The sequence below is a fragment of the Mustela nigripes genome, chromosome 15 (genome assembly GCF_022355385.1).
Source record: "Mustela nigripes isolate SB6536 chromosome 15, MUSNIG.SB6536, whole genome shotgun sequence".
In the NCBI taxonomy this organism is placed as follows: Eukaryota; Metazoa; Chordata; class Mammalia; order Carnivora; family Mustelidae; genus Mustela; species Mustela nigripes.
In genome coordinates, this window is record NC_081571.1 from 20,971,535 (window position 1) to 20,986,972 (window position 15,438).

General features: G+C 41.9%; 1 long non-coding RNA gene across 2 annotated transcripts in view; it reads right to left on the reverse strand.

Annotated features, from left to right (window-relative positions):
- Positions 1 to 9,152, reverse strand: part of LOC132002718 (uncharacterized) — a 35,268-nt gene extending 26,116 nt beyond the window's left edge. The window contains exon 1 of one of the 2 annotated variants that reach the window (XR_009399982.1): positions 9,062 to 9,152. This is a non-coding gene — a long non-coding RNA (uncharacterized LOC132002718). Of the gene's footprint in view, positions 1 to 8,951 lie in introns of both variants that reach the window. The other variant, XR_009399981.1, reaches the window with a different exon arrangement.
- Between the last annotated feature and the right edge of the window lie 6,286 nt (positions 9,153 to 15,438).

The window sequence follows — 15,438 nt, forward strand, 5'->3', positions numbered from 1 at the left end:
CGCCTTGGTTCTCCTGGCAACTAGGAGATTTGGGTTTTATTTTGTAGCATTGAGAGTACTAACCTACCGAGAAAATAAAGAGGTCAGGGAGATGGAAATCAAACTTTCAGACTGACTGATAAGGCTGGACTGGAGAAGTGGCTCAGACTAGTTGCCAGTCTTCAACCTGGAAACAGGAGGATCTACCCACCTAGTTACAGGCCAGGTGGAGTCATCCTTGCCTGTTCACCCTCGAAAGCCTTCAGACGAGCAGGCTGTGAGAAGAGCGTGCCCTGTGTCTATGCAGATGGACAGAACTGTTTTTCTCGAACTTGCCCAATAAACTCAGGTACTCCTCCTTTTTGTGAAGGGTAACATGAAAGAGCAGATGTTTTTACTTTATGGTTAAGACAGAAATGCAGAGTTGGGGAGGAATGGTGCCCACTAAATAATTGTCAGGTCAGAGTTTTGTTTTAAAAATTCAATGAGGTCATAACCTTACTTATTGAGCCCATGTTTTTTGAGCAGTCATTATGAGCAAGCCTGTCAGGTCCCTGCCCTCCCGGAGCGTATGATCTACGGGAAGGCAGGTATCAATCATACTGCAAAAATAAGACATACATTTAGAAATGTAGATAAGAGCTTTGGAAGAAATGTACCTTGTACTGTAAGAGTGGTGATAAGGGTAACTCAACTAACATGGGGACGGTTGGGTGGTCAGGACAGGCTCCCAGGTAGAGAGGTTTTTGTGCATATGTCTGAAGGCAAGGACAGGGAGAGAGACCTCTAGGCAGAGGAAGTGGAGAGTATGAAGATTCCAGGGTGGAAAGGAGAGGGACACTTCCAAGAACTGAAAGGAAACAGTGTGAGTCGGGTGGCAAGCAAGGGGAATGTGTTGGTTGGGTGGGTCCCAAGATGCCCTCAACGTACTCCCAGACTGTTCGGGAAATCCACGCTGAAAGAAACACAGCAAGCGACAAGGACATTAGATATTCAGGCTAGCATCCAAGAAACAACAACAGCTTTTTAGAATGAGTTACAATCCAAAAAATGGTGCTTTCAAAAAAAGAAGGGAATTGTTTCCGAAGAGGGGAGGTGATCATGGCACGAGATACCACAGAGCCCGACGAGGGTAAGAAGGAAATACGGCGAGACGCAGAGTCAGGTCAGCGCTGGTCATCTTGGGACAAGCTGTTTCAGTGGCCTGAGTGGACTCAAGCCAGACTGGGGCTGAAAAACGGAAGGCGCCTGTTCAGCAGAGAAGAGGGATGGGGTGTTAGCCAGAGGGCAAAGCAAGTCAGGGAATTTTTAGATTCATGTACACGGCTTAGCAGTTTGGGGTTCTTTCAAATATTCAATTAAGCGGTCTCTTTTCTTGTTTTGTTTCTCTTTTCTTTCTAAGAGAGCAAGATCTCTTAAAATGTAGGAATGGACTGAAGTCTCTTTCAAAAGGCATCTTGGTGCCCTGGTTGCCAATAGAGGTATGAAGAGTAGTGTTGGGCTTCAGCTGGAGCCACAAAGTTACTCACTCGACAAAACTCTGTTTCATTTCTACCCCTCCGTGCCCTCTTTGTGTGTGTGAACTCAAGGGGTACTTACTGCACTTTTCATGGTGTGCTGGTCTATGATAGTTGTTGAAGGCATAACGGTTAATAAAATGTAGGATTTAGAGAGGTCACAGAATGCCAGGAAAACAGATCCAGAAGCAGATACTTACAAAACAATGTTTTAAGTGTATAAGACAACTATAACCAAAAGACAGTGTTAGTACAGAGGTCATGATACTTAATCTGGATCTTAAAGAATGAACAGAAGCTTGACAGTCTCACAAAGTTGAAAAAATATGTAATATATTTTATATATTACATATTTTTATTTTTAGTATGTATTATATATAATATATGCAATATTTGAAATATATTAAATAATATAATTATCATATAAGTATATATTAATTCTAAATTATAAAATATAATATATAATGCAAAATATAATGCAATATTATATATTGTAATATACAATATATCATGAACACATACAGATTTTGCATTCTGCAAATCTGGTCCCTCCTTGTAACCAACAACATAAATTTGTAAGGAATCTGGCCACTGAACACAGAGAAGACAATTAACCAACATAAATAATATTCCCATTTCCACATTCTTATAATCACTCTTCTTGTAATACTCAAGAGAACTTCTAATACACTGAAGTGGTAAAATGTTAAATTTAAAACACGTAACTCCTCTGCATTTTGAAGAGGAGAACACAGATGTAAACACTTAACATGATAAATATCTAAAGGGAAGCTCACTTCTCAAGACAATTTTTCTATGTGCTATAATTCCTTGCACTAAACTGGGGAGGCTGGTATGTAGGTTTTGGTGGAGAAGGCGTAAGAGTTGGGAGCAGAGTCTACGATGTGGGGACACATGATTGTGGTTAATCAGGGCTATATACTCCATGTGTCAAAGCATTTATTCAAGAAAGATTCAGGCCTTGGGTGAGAACTCCTTTACAAGTCTAAGTAATTTCTTCCTCACATAATAAAACTTGAACATGGAAGCACAGTGTAAAAATCAGCTCTAATGATCAAGTCACCTGGCTAAGTAAAGCTTCCTACATGGAAACACTTAGAGATGGACCTGAAAAGCTAACTTCTTAGAACTTTGGGCACCACACTGTGTTCTCCGATCACACCCAGGCTCTGCTATAGAAAGAGTCTCCAGCCAGAGCATCTTTGCCTCAAGGGCAAGGATGACTCCAAATGAGGACAGGTGGGTTTGGAGAGCCACCTAAGAATGGTTATGTACTCGAGGAGAGGGACCTGCCCATTTCTATCACCTTCTAAATCTTCTTTAATATTCCTGTTTCCAGCCTCTTCCTTGTTCCCTGGGAGCAAATGGATCCCCAGGTTGAAACATGGGGCAGTTCTTAACACCCAGAGAAAATAACAAGTTCAGAGCCTGCAAGGATCTGTTACCTTTCTGCTTTCAGAAGTGCTGATGTTTACGGAAGTTTGTTAAATGACATCCTGCCAGGGCAAGGTTCATAACTCCTCCTGGTGCCATGGTTTTTAAACTTTCCTCATCAGAATCATCTGGAAAGTTTATTGAAACCCAGATTACTGGTCCCCACTCCCAGAATTTCTGAGTCAACAAAAGTGATAGGATTTGCTTCTCTAACAATCCCCAGCGATGCTGCTGCTACTGCTCTGGGGACCCTACTTGGAGAATCTGAGTTCTAGGAAATTCTTCCTTCTCCTAAAATTCCATGCATAATGTGTGTGTGTGTGTGTGTGTGTGTGCGCGCACACGCGCGCGCCTGTGTCTGTTTCTGTCCTAGAACATGCTTTAGAGCTTCCGTTGGAATCTCAAAGTGAAATAAACCACACTCGAACAAAAGCCAATAGTTCTAGGAACATTGACCTAGGCGAGATGCCTTGAGGAATGCTGACGCCAGGGCAAGGGGAAGGCATTGTGGTACAAGAAGTATGGACCCATTGGATAGAGCAAAGCTAGTTCTGCCACAATGCTCAGAATTGCTGGCTGTGATCTGGTAATGTTTGATAGGCTCAATCGAAATAAAGAGATTTAGATAGGAATTAATATTCTCACCCTACAGGAATTTATTTTTAATTATAGATAATTATGCTGAATTACAACAAGATGATTTGAAGCATTACACTAATTCAGAAGTAATAAAGCATGAATTACTGATGCAATCTTTAAAAATGTAACCTATCGATCAACACTGGAACAGCAACAGACGAAAGGCAATGATCTGACATTATTCTTTTATGGGATCATAGTTAAAACTGGCCTTCAGCTTACTCTTAAAAAGCCTCCTTAGGGCAATGAGATGCCATTACCTGTGGATCCATGCAGAGCCAAATGAAGATCTCTATCCCTGCAGGCTGCCCTCACCATGAGTGGTTCTCGGAACCCCTTGCTTTTTAGAGGTGATGGAACCCAACGTTATAAGCACAGACTTGTGTCCAGACAAACCCTGGCTAAAATCCCAGCTTTGATTTTTACCAGGTATATGGCCTCGAGCAAGTTACTTCTACCTCTCTGAGTCTCAGTTGTCTCATCTGTAAAATGGGAATGAGAGTCTAACACATAAGGCTCTTCTGATCACTGAATGATACGATCCATAAATCTCTGACATAGTAAAAATACAACAACTGGTAATGTCAGTCAGATCTTGGCCTGCACTGATGTTGCTAGTAGAACCACATTTGGCTATCGTACTTAGAAATTAGCAGGTGGGACACCTAGGTGGCTCAGTCAGTTAGCGGGCTGCCTTCAGCTCAGGTCATGATTCTGGGGTCCTGGGATGGAGTCCGCATTGGGCTTCCTGCTCAGTGGGGAGCCTGCTTCTCCCTCTGCCTCTGCCCCTCCTCCTTACTTGTGCACTCTCTCTCTTCTGTCTCAAATAAATAAAATCTTAGAAAAATTAAAAAAGAAAGAAAGAAACGAGCAGCTAGCCTTCCAACAAGCCCTTCAAGACCCAGTTTTATTTAAAAGAATATAGCAGTTTTCATGTAACTGATACCGTGGCTTCTAGGATAAGGATCGCTCCTGAGTTTGCAGGTCAAGTAAGCTCTCTTTGGTCAGTGCTGGGAGAAAGTTCTGGGCTTGCTGACTAAACTTCTGCCCAGTGTGCGTTCTTCCTCCCGAGTCTAAGAGACCACAGAGAGAAAAAGGCAAAGAAGGGCGGGGGGGGGGAGGGAGAAGAAGAGAACAAATGTCTCCCACACAGTGACTGCTAATCTCTACAGCAGGAAAGCCGGTGACTGACTACCTGAGTCAAAGCGAAAATACCTCATGAGAAAGGGGGGAAAACCAGTACTGAGCACCCTCCATGAGTCAGTTTTGCTTGCATATTATTACATAACGTACTTCTTATATAGGAAAAAAAAAAAAGAAAAATATAGTCCAAATTCATAAAGCCAGTGAAAGGTGGAGTTGAGATTAAAACACAGATCTGTCTTACTCCAAATGTCTCATGTTTTTAGTTGAAACCATAGGGCCTTTCCCAAAATACTTGACTTCTCCTACTTCGTAGCATTGCTCTTTGAAGCTGATGAAAGGAAGGATGGTGGGGATACAGAGAAGGAAAATTAAAATGCAGGTAGATAAGCAAGAGTCAAGAAAAAAGCGTCTCTTCCCATCACATACATACACACACAGAGAGAACAAACATTAGTGACCAAACACACAAGATCACTCCACACAAAATACATGACAAATCTCACACTGCCAAGACCTTATTGATCTCATCTGGAACCCACAGTTCATCCGAGTTGCCAATGAGGTCAAGGGCCTGTTGAGGGCAGCAGAGAGTTAGAACTTGGTGAACACCTTTGGCTATCAAACTGAGGGCCATGGTGGAAGGCAACAAAAAGCCTTGCCGGGCAAGACTGTATGGATAATTGGAAATCGGGCTCTGTGCAAAAGGTGAGCTCCACATTAGGATAGACCTGAGGACAGGATTTGGCACTCAGGTTCAGGCAAGCATTTTTGCATTTGGGTCAGGGTGGCCACAAGGTTATAGAATGCACTGTCATAGCAGTGAGTTAGATGCCCAAGGAGAGCCTGTGGAGTTAGAGCTCTAGTGGTATATACTGTTGGGTTAACATGCTGCCCCGCCAGCTCTTGGCAGAACACCACCCCCTGTCCTCATGGCGGGAATATGGAGTTGGGTGGGCACAGCCTACTTAATTACTTGACTGGCCCTAGAAACTCAAGTTTGAGGCTTCCGGTTTTAAATGGCCATTACTCCAGGAAATAAACTTTGAGCTTGACCACATCCATCACTGAAATTTTTGATGTCACAGACAAAAGCAGAATTGCGGAGCCTGCACAATGGTATGGCCCCCGAAACAGAAAATTTGACACAAAAAATCAAGACGACATCCATGTTCTCATTCGTATCTTAAATTTAAGGAGCAGCCATCACAGATCAGATGTTATGCTCAGTCCAGTGGCTACAAAGATACACACAACCGGATCACTGTCATCCAAAAGACTGTAGTAACGTAACTGGGAAAATGAGACCTGTGTGCACGGAGGTTTGTAATGCTGCCTTGGCATCAGTTAAATGCCAAGTAAGAGGGTAAACAATAAGGGATAAAGGTGTTCTGAAGTTCATTGTGGTCTGAGATGATTTAGGTTGGCTTCACAAAGAAAGTAGAACATTAACTGGATCTTGGATAAAGGTTAGGTTTACATGGTAGAACAATAGAAAGGAGGGTATTCCGAGAATGGAAAATTGCATGAGCTCAAGAGAAGCCACGGGGAGGTGTGGGGCAAGGTTAGGGGCTGATGAATAGATCAGTCTGGCTGAAGTTGTCAATTTATGTGGAAAGAGGAACATACATCCAGGCATTTTAGGAATAAACTCACATTGCAAATTTTAAGACCCTCTACGATATCATGACCCCTCCCCTTGAATTTGGGAAAATGTGATCTTCAGATGTCACCACCCACTAAACCCTGACCAACGCCTTGAAGCCAGGAAGGTAAGTGCCATTTGTGAGTCTGTCACTGTGCCCCACCATATCAACTGGAACTTAGTAGGCTAAATGAACCAATACAATTTGTTCTCAATCCTTTGACAATTGTGTTCGTGACCAATACTTTGTTAGCAAAACCCATATTAGGGCCTTAAGGGCTAAATTTCCAGATGCACAACTACAAAGTTATTATTTTCCTTTTGGAACTAAAAGCATATAAGAATTACTTTGAAAAAACTACACATCATTGAGCAAGTCCATCCATCTCCCTTAACTGAGGCATTTCTTTTCCTCTTACTACATAAGGGCAGATTTCTTCTATGTTCTTCTCATCAACCGATGGGCCAAGTAAATCACACTGCTTCTTCAAGCAGCTGTGCGGAGGAGACTCTGGCATTTTTTTTCCCCTTAAGGAGGGATGATTCCTGGATGGTTTTACAAGATAACTGTTTATAACTATTAACAGCAGATGTAACCCATTGTTCTTAATTAATTGATCCTTTCATATGTAATTCTTGTTATAAAAGCTCGACTGTAGGAAAAAAATGCCTATGTTTGCGACTGCATAGATGAGTCAATAAATGAATGGATGGAATGAATGAATGAATGAATATATGCAGAAGAACTGTTGGTGACCGTACTCTGGGTCACCAGAGTGTCAAAGTGTAGACAGTGACCGTCTTTGCATCAGGACCATCCAGAATGTTTATCCAAAATGCATAGCTGGTGAAGATAAGGCTCAGAAATCTAAATTTTAGCAAGTTCCTGGGTGATTCTCACAGCTCTAGATGAGAGAATCTTTAGGGTGGATGGAGGAAAGCAGGAGGGATGCAACAGACTTGGGAAGGCATGGGAGGGAAACTAAGAAGTATCTGCAGGGGATCCCAACTCTCAGTCTGAGAGAGGCCAGCAGAGAGAATCCCAGTTATATTCTCTAAAGCTCCTGCAGGCAGAAGAGTCCTGAGGTATCCGGGGAGGGGGGCTGTTTGCACAACTAAAGGGTCATAAAAAAATAAAAGAGTTTGGTCTAGAACACTGAGACCTGCCTCCTAAGATCCGGACAAACAAGGTGTCACACACCAGCACTGGTGTGTGGAATAGGACAGTATTGTTGGACGGTATTGCTGCCTTGGTTTGCCTTTCAGGAATGGACCAACCCAGGCTGGTGGAGTGTACCACCAGAGCCCCCCAGAATGAGACAGAATCCCACAAAAACAGGTCAAAGACTGGAGGAGCCTAGAGAACCTAGGTCTTGACTGAGTTGTTTGGACTCTTATCAGCAGGTAGCAAGGCTCACAGGACATTTGGCTTTTAAGATGAGGGCGGACATGTCCAAAAGGGCACCTGAGAAAGTGAATCCAAGAAACATAGGCAGATTGGACTGAGGAGGGAAGAAATCACAGGTAGGGAATCCTGTAAGGAGACCACCACTAGGCTTTCCCTGGTGGCGTCAGCTCCCTTCTTCTGAGGGCTTTCATATTTCCCGCCAGCACTGATTGTTTCAGACTGACTCCCTGAAGTATAGAGACGATGTCTTACAGCTCTTTGTGCTTTCCTGCTATTATAATGTTAAACTGCACCAAGCAAGCTCGGTCTAGGTATACCATCTCCTAGTACTGAAAATAGATTTGGTTTTGAACTCAATGTAAATCATATTTGCCAGCCTTTTAAGTTTTTTTCATCCATTCAACGACTATTTATTGGATGCCTATTTTGTGCTGGACTGGACTACACTCTCAGAATAAAATAGTGACCCAAACAGACACAGCGCCTTCTCCGATGGGGAGTGCTGTCTATGGGACACAAAAGACAGACACAAAAGGCCGAGAGTGTGCAGGGGTGTTGCAGGTGGAAGGGTAACACAAGCAAAGGAGCAGAAGTCCCAAAGAGAGCCACGTCCACCGCGAAGGCAAAGGAAGGGTTGTGTGAGGTGGGACAGTGGGCGTGAAGGAAAAAAAAGCATGGCCTTTGATGTCCTGCAGAAGAACGTGAAATTTAACCTACAGACAGTAGGGAGCTGTTAAAGACCTTGAAGTAGGTGAGTTCATTGACCAGACCCAAGACAGGTATATTTAGTTAGAGGGTTATTGCAAGGGTCCAGGTTATAGATAATGAAGACGTGACTCAAAATGGTGGTCTATGAAGAGGCTGAAGGACCACAAGGGAGAGAAGCGTCTTTGTCACTGGCTGAAAGCTGAGAACAAGGCCCAAGGAGGAACTGAAAAATGTCCCTGTCCTGACGACCATATGGACGAGAGAATGCCTTTAATTAAAATCTGCCACAAGGAGAAAGAGTCTGTATGAAGCAAGCCAACGCGTGCGGTTCTAGTTCATCCCGCACGTGGCTGTTAGGGTATCCCACCGAGCTCCCGGGCATGGCCACAATTCCCCCTTGCTCTGAGCGCCCCAGTGGACCACCACTAGTCACCCTCTTCGGGTACAAACTCCTTACCTCCTAATCCAATTAAAATTTGCTACAGGTCTCCTTTGTTGAAGTCGGGCAGTAGGTGTCATTTCAGGGAGGAATGGGTTCAAAATGGAGAATTAAGACGTAGCTCCTACCTTTACAAAGCACACGAGCTAAGAGTCGCTGCTGCTTTCGTTTTTCCCGTAAGCCAGGTCATGGTACGCAAGACAAGTAGCTTTCAGAGCCAGTAAATCCACAGGCAGAAATGAATTCGGTGCTGACGATGCCTTAAAATGAACACGGACTCCTAGAACTTACAATTTCAAACCTTAGTTCATTAAGACAATATGATTTTTCTCATTTATTATTTTTAGAAAGGGGAAATTTGTCATTTTAAACAGGGAATATTGCCCTTGGCTCTCTTACGGGCATAGATTACACACAAAAATCTCATTTAAAAAAAAAAAGTCTATTCTTCCAAAGTGAAACGTAGCTTGGCAGTTTAAAAATCACTGGACTAAAACCCAGAGCTTAGCCCATCACTCTGGATATCTGTGGGGGCACTGACATGTCCTGCATTGCTTTGACAATCACAGTGCAATTTCCATACAATTCTGTGACCCAACCCCAGCTTTGGACAAGCCTGTCTAGATCTAATACGAGTGCCCATAGGATCCAAACACAGCTGCTTAATTCAATTTTAAAAATTCAATCACCCCCATTTATTTTTTCCTCCAAAACACCAGCCAAGTGTTTGGACTGATTTTTTTCCAGAGAATTTATTGGTTCACATCACACAGACAAGAACTCTATGTCCAAAGAACTTGGAGTTTCAAAGCGACGTGATGATGCAATGAGGCATTTTGACCAAATTCCATCCTGGATTTGACGAATCCACCCAAATGGAGAGGGGAGTGGCTGCTTCTGGTTCGAACTAGTTCTTAAGGCAGCAGAGCCTGGTACAAACACCACTGGCCTGGGGGTGGTAGAAGCTGGTATTTTCTTCCCCTCTCTGCTGCTGCTGAGCAGCCACAGGACCTGGGCTAACTCACACAGGTTTGCTCAGGTGTTAGTAAACTGTCGGAACCAGCCAATTTCCAAGGATCCACCCAGCTCTTAAAATCGGACAATCCCAAGAACGTCTCTTAGAGGACAGTTCTCCAACTCTGCCATTCTGAGTAAACATGATCTGGTCATGCTGAAATTTCCTGTTCTTGGTAATTACAATTAATTAGCAGAAGTCTATGGCATAAAAAATTAATCATAGTGCAATAAGGATTGTAAAAGCTAGCCAGATGGTGATGAGATGAACTAAGAGAAGAAACTTCTTTTTCATTTCCAAAACCCTGTTTCCAGCATTTTGTAGGCTTCTCAGACTTGGGTGATTACCAGCAAGTCATTAATAGGTTCTGCTAGCAGGGCCCAGCCTGGGCTCAACCCAACTTTGAAAGACTCTGCTCTGGTCTAAAGTTTCATTTAGAGCCTGGGCAGAAGTATGCTGATAGTAGTGAGCTCTATCTCCTTCTGTGTTTGAGGACAAAGAGCCTCTGACAAGTGGGTAGGTAGGAAGAAGGCTTCCCAATCTAGACAGAGCCAGTCAGGTCCAGAGTGTCTGTCCTGTTTGCTGTAAAGCTAAGATGAGGATATTAAAAAAAAAGAGGGGGGGTGGGGTAAGAAAGCAGGACTTGCTAAAGACCTGCTGGAGTCTGACAGGGCCTCCCCCTGGCTAGGAAGTGGGACAGTATTATTAAGCTATTCCCTTCATGTCTGCATATCTTAGGAGTGACTGTTGACTCAGAAACTTCAGTTAGAAGGTACTTCGTGAGCAGATCTGGGTGTTTAAAATCCTGGTGGAGTCTGGTCTCTGTCCTTCCTGGGTTTATCCTTAAATCCTCCTTGTCTCCCTGCCCTTGTTACTTGATGTTGCAGATTCAGGCCAATGGCTCATTATGGAATTATTTTAAACTTTGCTGCTCAGCCATGAAAAAGAACAAAATCTTGCCATTTGTTGTGACACGGATGGACCTAGAGCGTATCATGCTACGTGAAAGAAGTCACACAAAGACAAATACTGGATGATTACACTTACGTGTGGAATCTAAAAAAGAAACAAGCAAAACGAAACTCATAGACACAGAGAGAACAGAATGGTGGCAAGTGAGGGTAAAGCCAGTGAAGGAGGTCAAGAGGCACAAATTCCGATTATAAAAGAAATACTTCGTAGGGGTGTCCTGCACAGCAGGGTGACTGTGGTCAGTAATATGGTATTGCGTATTGGAAGGTTGCTAAGAGAGTGAACTTCAGACATTCTCATCCCAAGAAAAAACAGTGTTTTGTAACTTTGTGTGGGGACGGATGTTAACGCGACTCATGGTGGTGATCATTTCACAGTGTATACAAATACCCAATCATTATACTGCATGCCTGAAACTAACATGTTATATGTCAATTATACATCAATTACAAAATAATTTCAGAAAGAAACTTTCCAGTAATTTCAGAGTGGAAAGAGGACCTTCACCGTGTACTTGCTTGTATGAAGAGTGGCCTATTCTTCCCTCCAGCTGACGGATAGTGATGATATTGTTTTACAAACTGGATTCATTCATTCTGGCCTCTCCTGCCAGTGTGCTGACTCCCTCAGGAAAAGGACAGGGATTTTGTATCACCCACATCTACATTTTCACCAAGGGTTTGGCCGGATGGAACTGTAGGAAAAGGCCTAATAAAGCACGTGAGTGTTTAACCTAACTCAAACAAATGATTAACTAAAATGTGAGGAGAAAAACAATAACAGGAACCAACAATGGTATGAACACAGATGAATCATCTGTCAACCCTTGCTGATTGACGTCAGACTGGCTGCAAATGGTGTTTTACAAGTTAAGGACAAGGTGACCTCCAGGGTCAGATGCTCACGCTCCCTTAGATTATTTGCCTTCCCCAGGTCCATCTCTACAGGTGTGCAAATGCATGGCAAGGGAGCTTTCAGCAAGTGAGAATCCAATTTTGGAATTGCTTCACTGAAGGGATTTAGATTATCTGAATTTATTCTATGGGAGAAAGAAAATTTAAACAATTTCAAAATCTCAAAACAAAAATTTATATTTATCCTCTCTTTGACCAGCTTTATAAACTTAAAAAAAAAAATCCTTTCTTCTCTGCTTCTATTGCTAATATTCTTCATTGCATTTTTTTTTCCTTTGTGGCACTTATTATTATTACCTGGCAAATAGATTTGCCTATTGTCTGTCCCTCTCCCCATAGAATGTAAGCTTTTTGAGAACAGGAATTTTTTTTTAAGGTTTTATTTATTTATTTGAGAGAGAGCGAGCACAAAAGCAGGGTGAGCATCAGGGGAGAGGGAGAAGCAGTCTCCCCTCTGAGCAAGGAGCCCAGTGGTGACAACCTTGAGATCATGACCTGAGCCAAAGGCGGCTGCTTAACGAATGAACCACCCAGGCACCCCAGAGAGCAGGGATTTTTATATTCACTGCTGTACCATCAACATATGAATCACTGCTCAGCTCACAGAAAGTATCAATAAATGAATGTATCTAATCAAACACCTATCTTAGGTGATTCACTAAATGTTCATTATGTGCATTAACGAGTGCAGGGATAACTAAGTCTAAAAAGAAAGAGGCAGATTAATTTACCGCCTATAATGGGACTTCAATAAATGTTAACCAATACTAGCATTATCATTTTTATTATTACTTAAATTAAGTGTCCATGATTTTAGATGACATATGACCCCAGAGCAATATCTTGGTCCTTCCCCATAGCCTTGGGACAAAAATCCTGACTTCGACTCTCTCCCACCAAGACTATATACACACATTCATTCTCTGTTTATGCAGGAAAGGAAAAACCTGTTGAAAGGAAAGTGAAGGCAGTCCTGAGAAGACAGAAGCTTTATTAACAGCAACATTCCTGATCATGAAACAGAAGAAAGGTGGGGACTGACTAATCCATTTGTTTCCAAGAACACTTTGAGATTTTTGTTTCTTTGAGTAAAACACATTGTGCATGTGTCTGATTCAAGACAGTTCACTAGGCATTCCTTTAAGAAAAAAAATGTAAGTTCCAAAAAATATTTTTAAGTTTTTTAGTGTTCAGCTAATTATTGATGCTTTTTACAAAATTCTTAAGTTCAGCTAAGTCTTCATATTTAATAAAGACACGTGAGATGATTATTTATGACCTATTACTTTAGATGATTATTTATGAAATATTTTCTTTCATATTTATGAAATATGAAATCCAATTTTATTATACCATGGTAGCTCCTATACCCAGGATCCAGTTTCAAGTCAAGTCTAGCTGCACACGATCACTGAAGTGGTTCATCCCAGCAGAGCTCAGGGGCATAATAAGGGCCCTAGACCTCCTGGGACACTGCTGTGCAGGAAGGGTCCTGAGAAGGCAGGGAGGGGGCGGAGGGGGTCATCCCTGGTGCAGGGGGCTGATGGCCCTTCGTAGTCCATGATGCTAACCTGAGGCTTCAGCTGCTCGGGAAGAGCGAGGCAGGCAGGCCCTTCTGGGGTTTTTTCTCTCCCTCCATTCAGAGAGAGGTGCAAGTGACTCCCCAGGAAAATATGAAAGATTTGTAAATATTTTAGTCTAGACTTTCAGGATGACTAGGTAGGGAGAATCTTGTGCTGGATAACCCGACTCTTGACTTTTTAGTGGGTGTGGCTCAAGAAACTCAAATTATATAAGTGGGTAAGAACACTGTAAAGTTGGGGCTTAACTCACCAACCTCTTGGACTTTATTTAGATTTGGGTAAGAAGGGAGAAGCCAGAAATGCTTGGAAAATGTAATTTTTACAGACAAGAAAAAAAAGTGGGGGTGGTCTTTGTCTGGATCATGAAGACTCTTGTGCTGAGTGAAATGTTACTGGGGGGTACTTTTCTCATTTTTAGCGAGAATACTGGACATAATGTATCTAGCTCAAAGAGAACCTGAGTCAGTATCTCTGTCCTAGAGCTGGCTCTGTTACCTATGAACACCAGTGAACACCCTTCAGGTAGGCAGGCCATCTGAGTTTCCATGTCCCTGCACAAGGAGCAAAAGGCCAGGTGGTTCTAATACTCCGTGACAATAGTTCTAATTTTCTAGTAAGGCAAGTGATCAGAATGAGTAAGACTTCCAGAGGCCTATGTAGTCAGGAGGGGACAGGAATATTACCAAAAAGTAGTCAAAGGAACTTGCAAATGTATGCAAATACAATAGAACCATTGTAATAAATATTAAAATAGTAGGTGAACCATGAAGGGAAAACAGAGGAAGGAGAAAGTTATAGCATGATCTAGGTAAAAATGCGTACTGCAGTTGAACCTGTTGCTGGTCAAAGAGAAAGGGCAGCAGGATGACTCTAATTCTTCATAGCTCATGAAAGGACGTGTAACAATCTATCAAAGGAGAGATAGTGTAAGACAGCTTCCAAATCTAAACAGAATGTATTGTCTGGTTTGCCATGTAAGAAATGGTAAAAACAAAACAAAGCAAAACAAACAAACAACAAAAACAAACAACCAAAACAAAACAAACGAACAAAAAACAGAAATGACAGTGTCATCCAGGACAAGATTTCCAAAGTTCTAAAGACATCTTTCATTAGCTTTTCTTTTCTTAACAAGATCTCAATAACAGCACCAATAATGACAATAATAATGGTGGTGAACCAAGGGAACTAAAATAAATAACAAGGCTGTATTGATTTCTGGTGATCTAATTTATAAGAAGCTGGATCTTTGATGGCCAGTATTTTCCTAGACAGCTCTTCTCAAATATCAATCATCTCAGATTGACTTTTAACCATTATATAGACCATTGCTGGGCAAGATCTATATAAATAGCCAAAGAAGCAATGATTATTGCTTTTATAGTGGGACTATTTTGGTTTATACGAAGCAGTCATTAAATAGAATGATTTTTCATGTAAAAAATGACTTGGTAGAGACCCCCAGCCAACCTACAACCCAAGCGATCACAGCTTGTTCAGCAAGAGGTTTGGCACATTCGGGAGGCTGCCAAAGTTTAGGAGTAATCAGAAATCAGAGTTTCTCTAGAGAAAGAAAAAATGGGTTGGTCAAAAAAAAAAAAAAAAGAAAGAAAGAAAGAAAAAGAAAAAAAGAAAAGGAAAAAATGGAAAAGAAAGGAACTTTGTTATGATTTACAACCATCTGAGAGGAGTCTGTATGCTCAGGGTTTGGCCAGATGAAACTGAAGTTTCTATGAGCTTCTGACATTTTTATGACTCACCTGGTTTGAGATGTGGTGGGATAAGGTATCATATGTTTCCATAAGGAAAATGCATTGTCATTGCTTTGCATAAGGACATATAAAGCCATTAGGTAATATAAGAGCTTAGATTTTGCTTGACAGGGATAATTTTATAGTCAACCCCAGAATTTCAATAATATGGTATTTTGGTAAGGGCTAGCAGAGATAAAAATCTAATTGCCAGCTTCCTTAAACAAAACAAAAATCCTCAGAGAAATACACTATCCACTTGCACCAAAA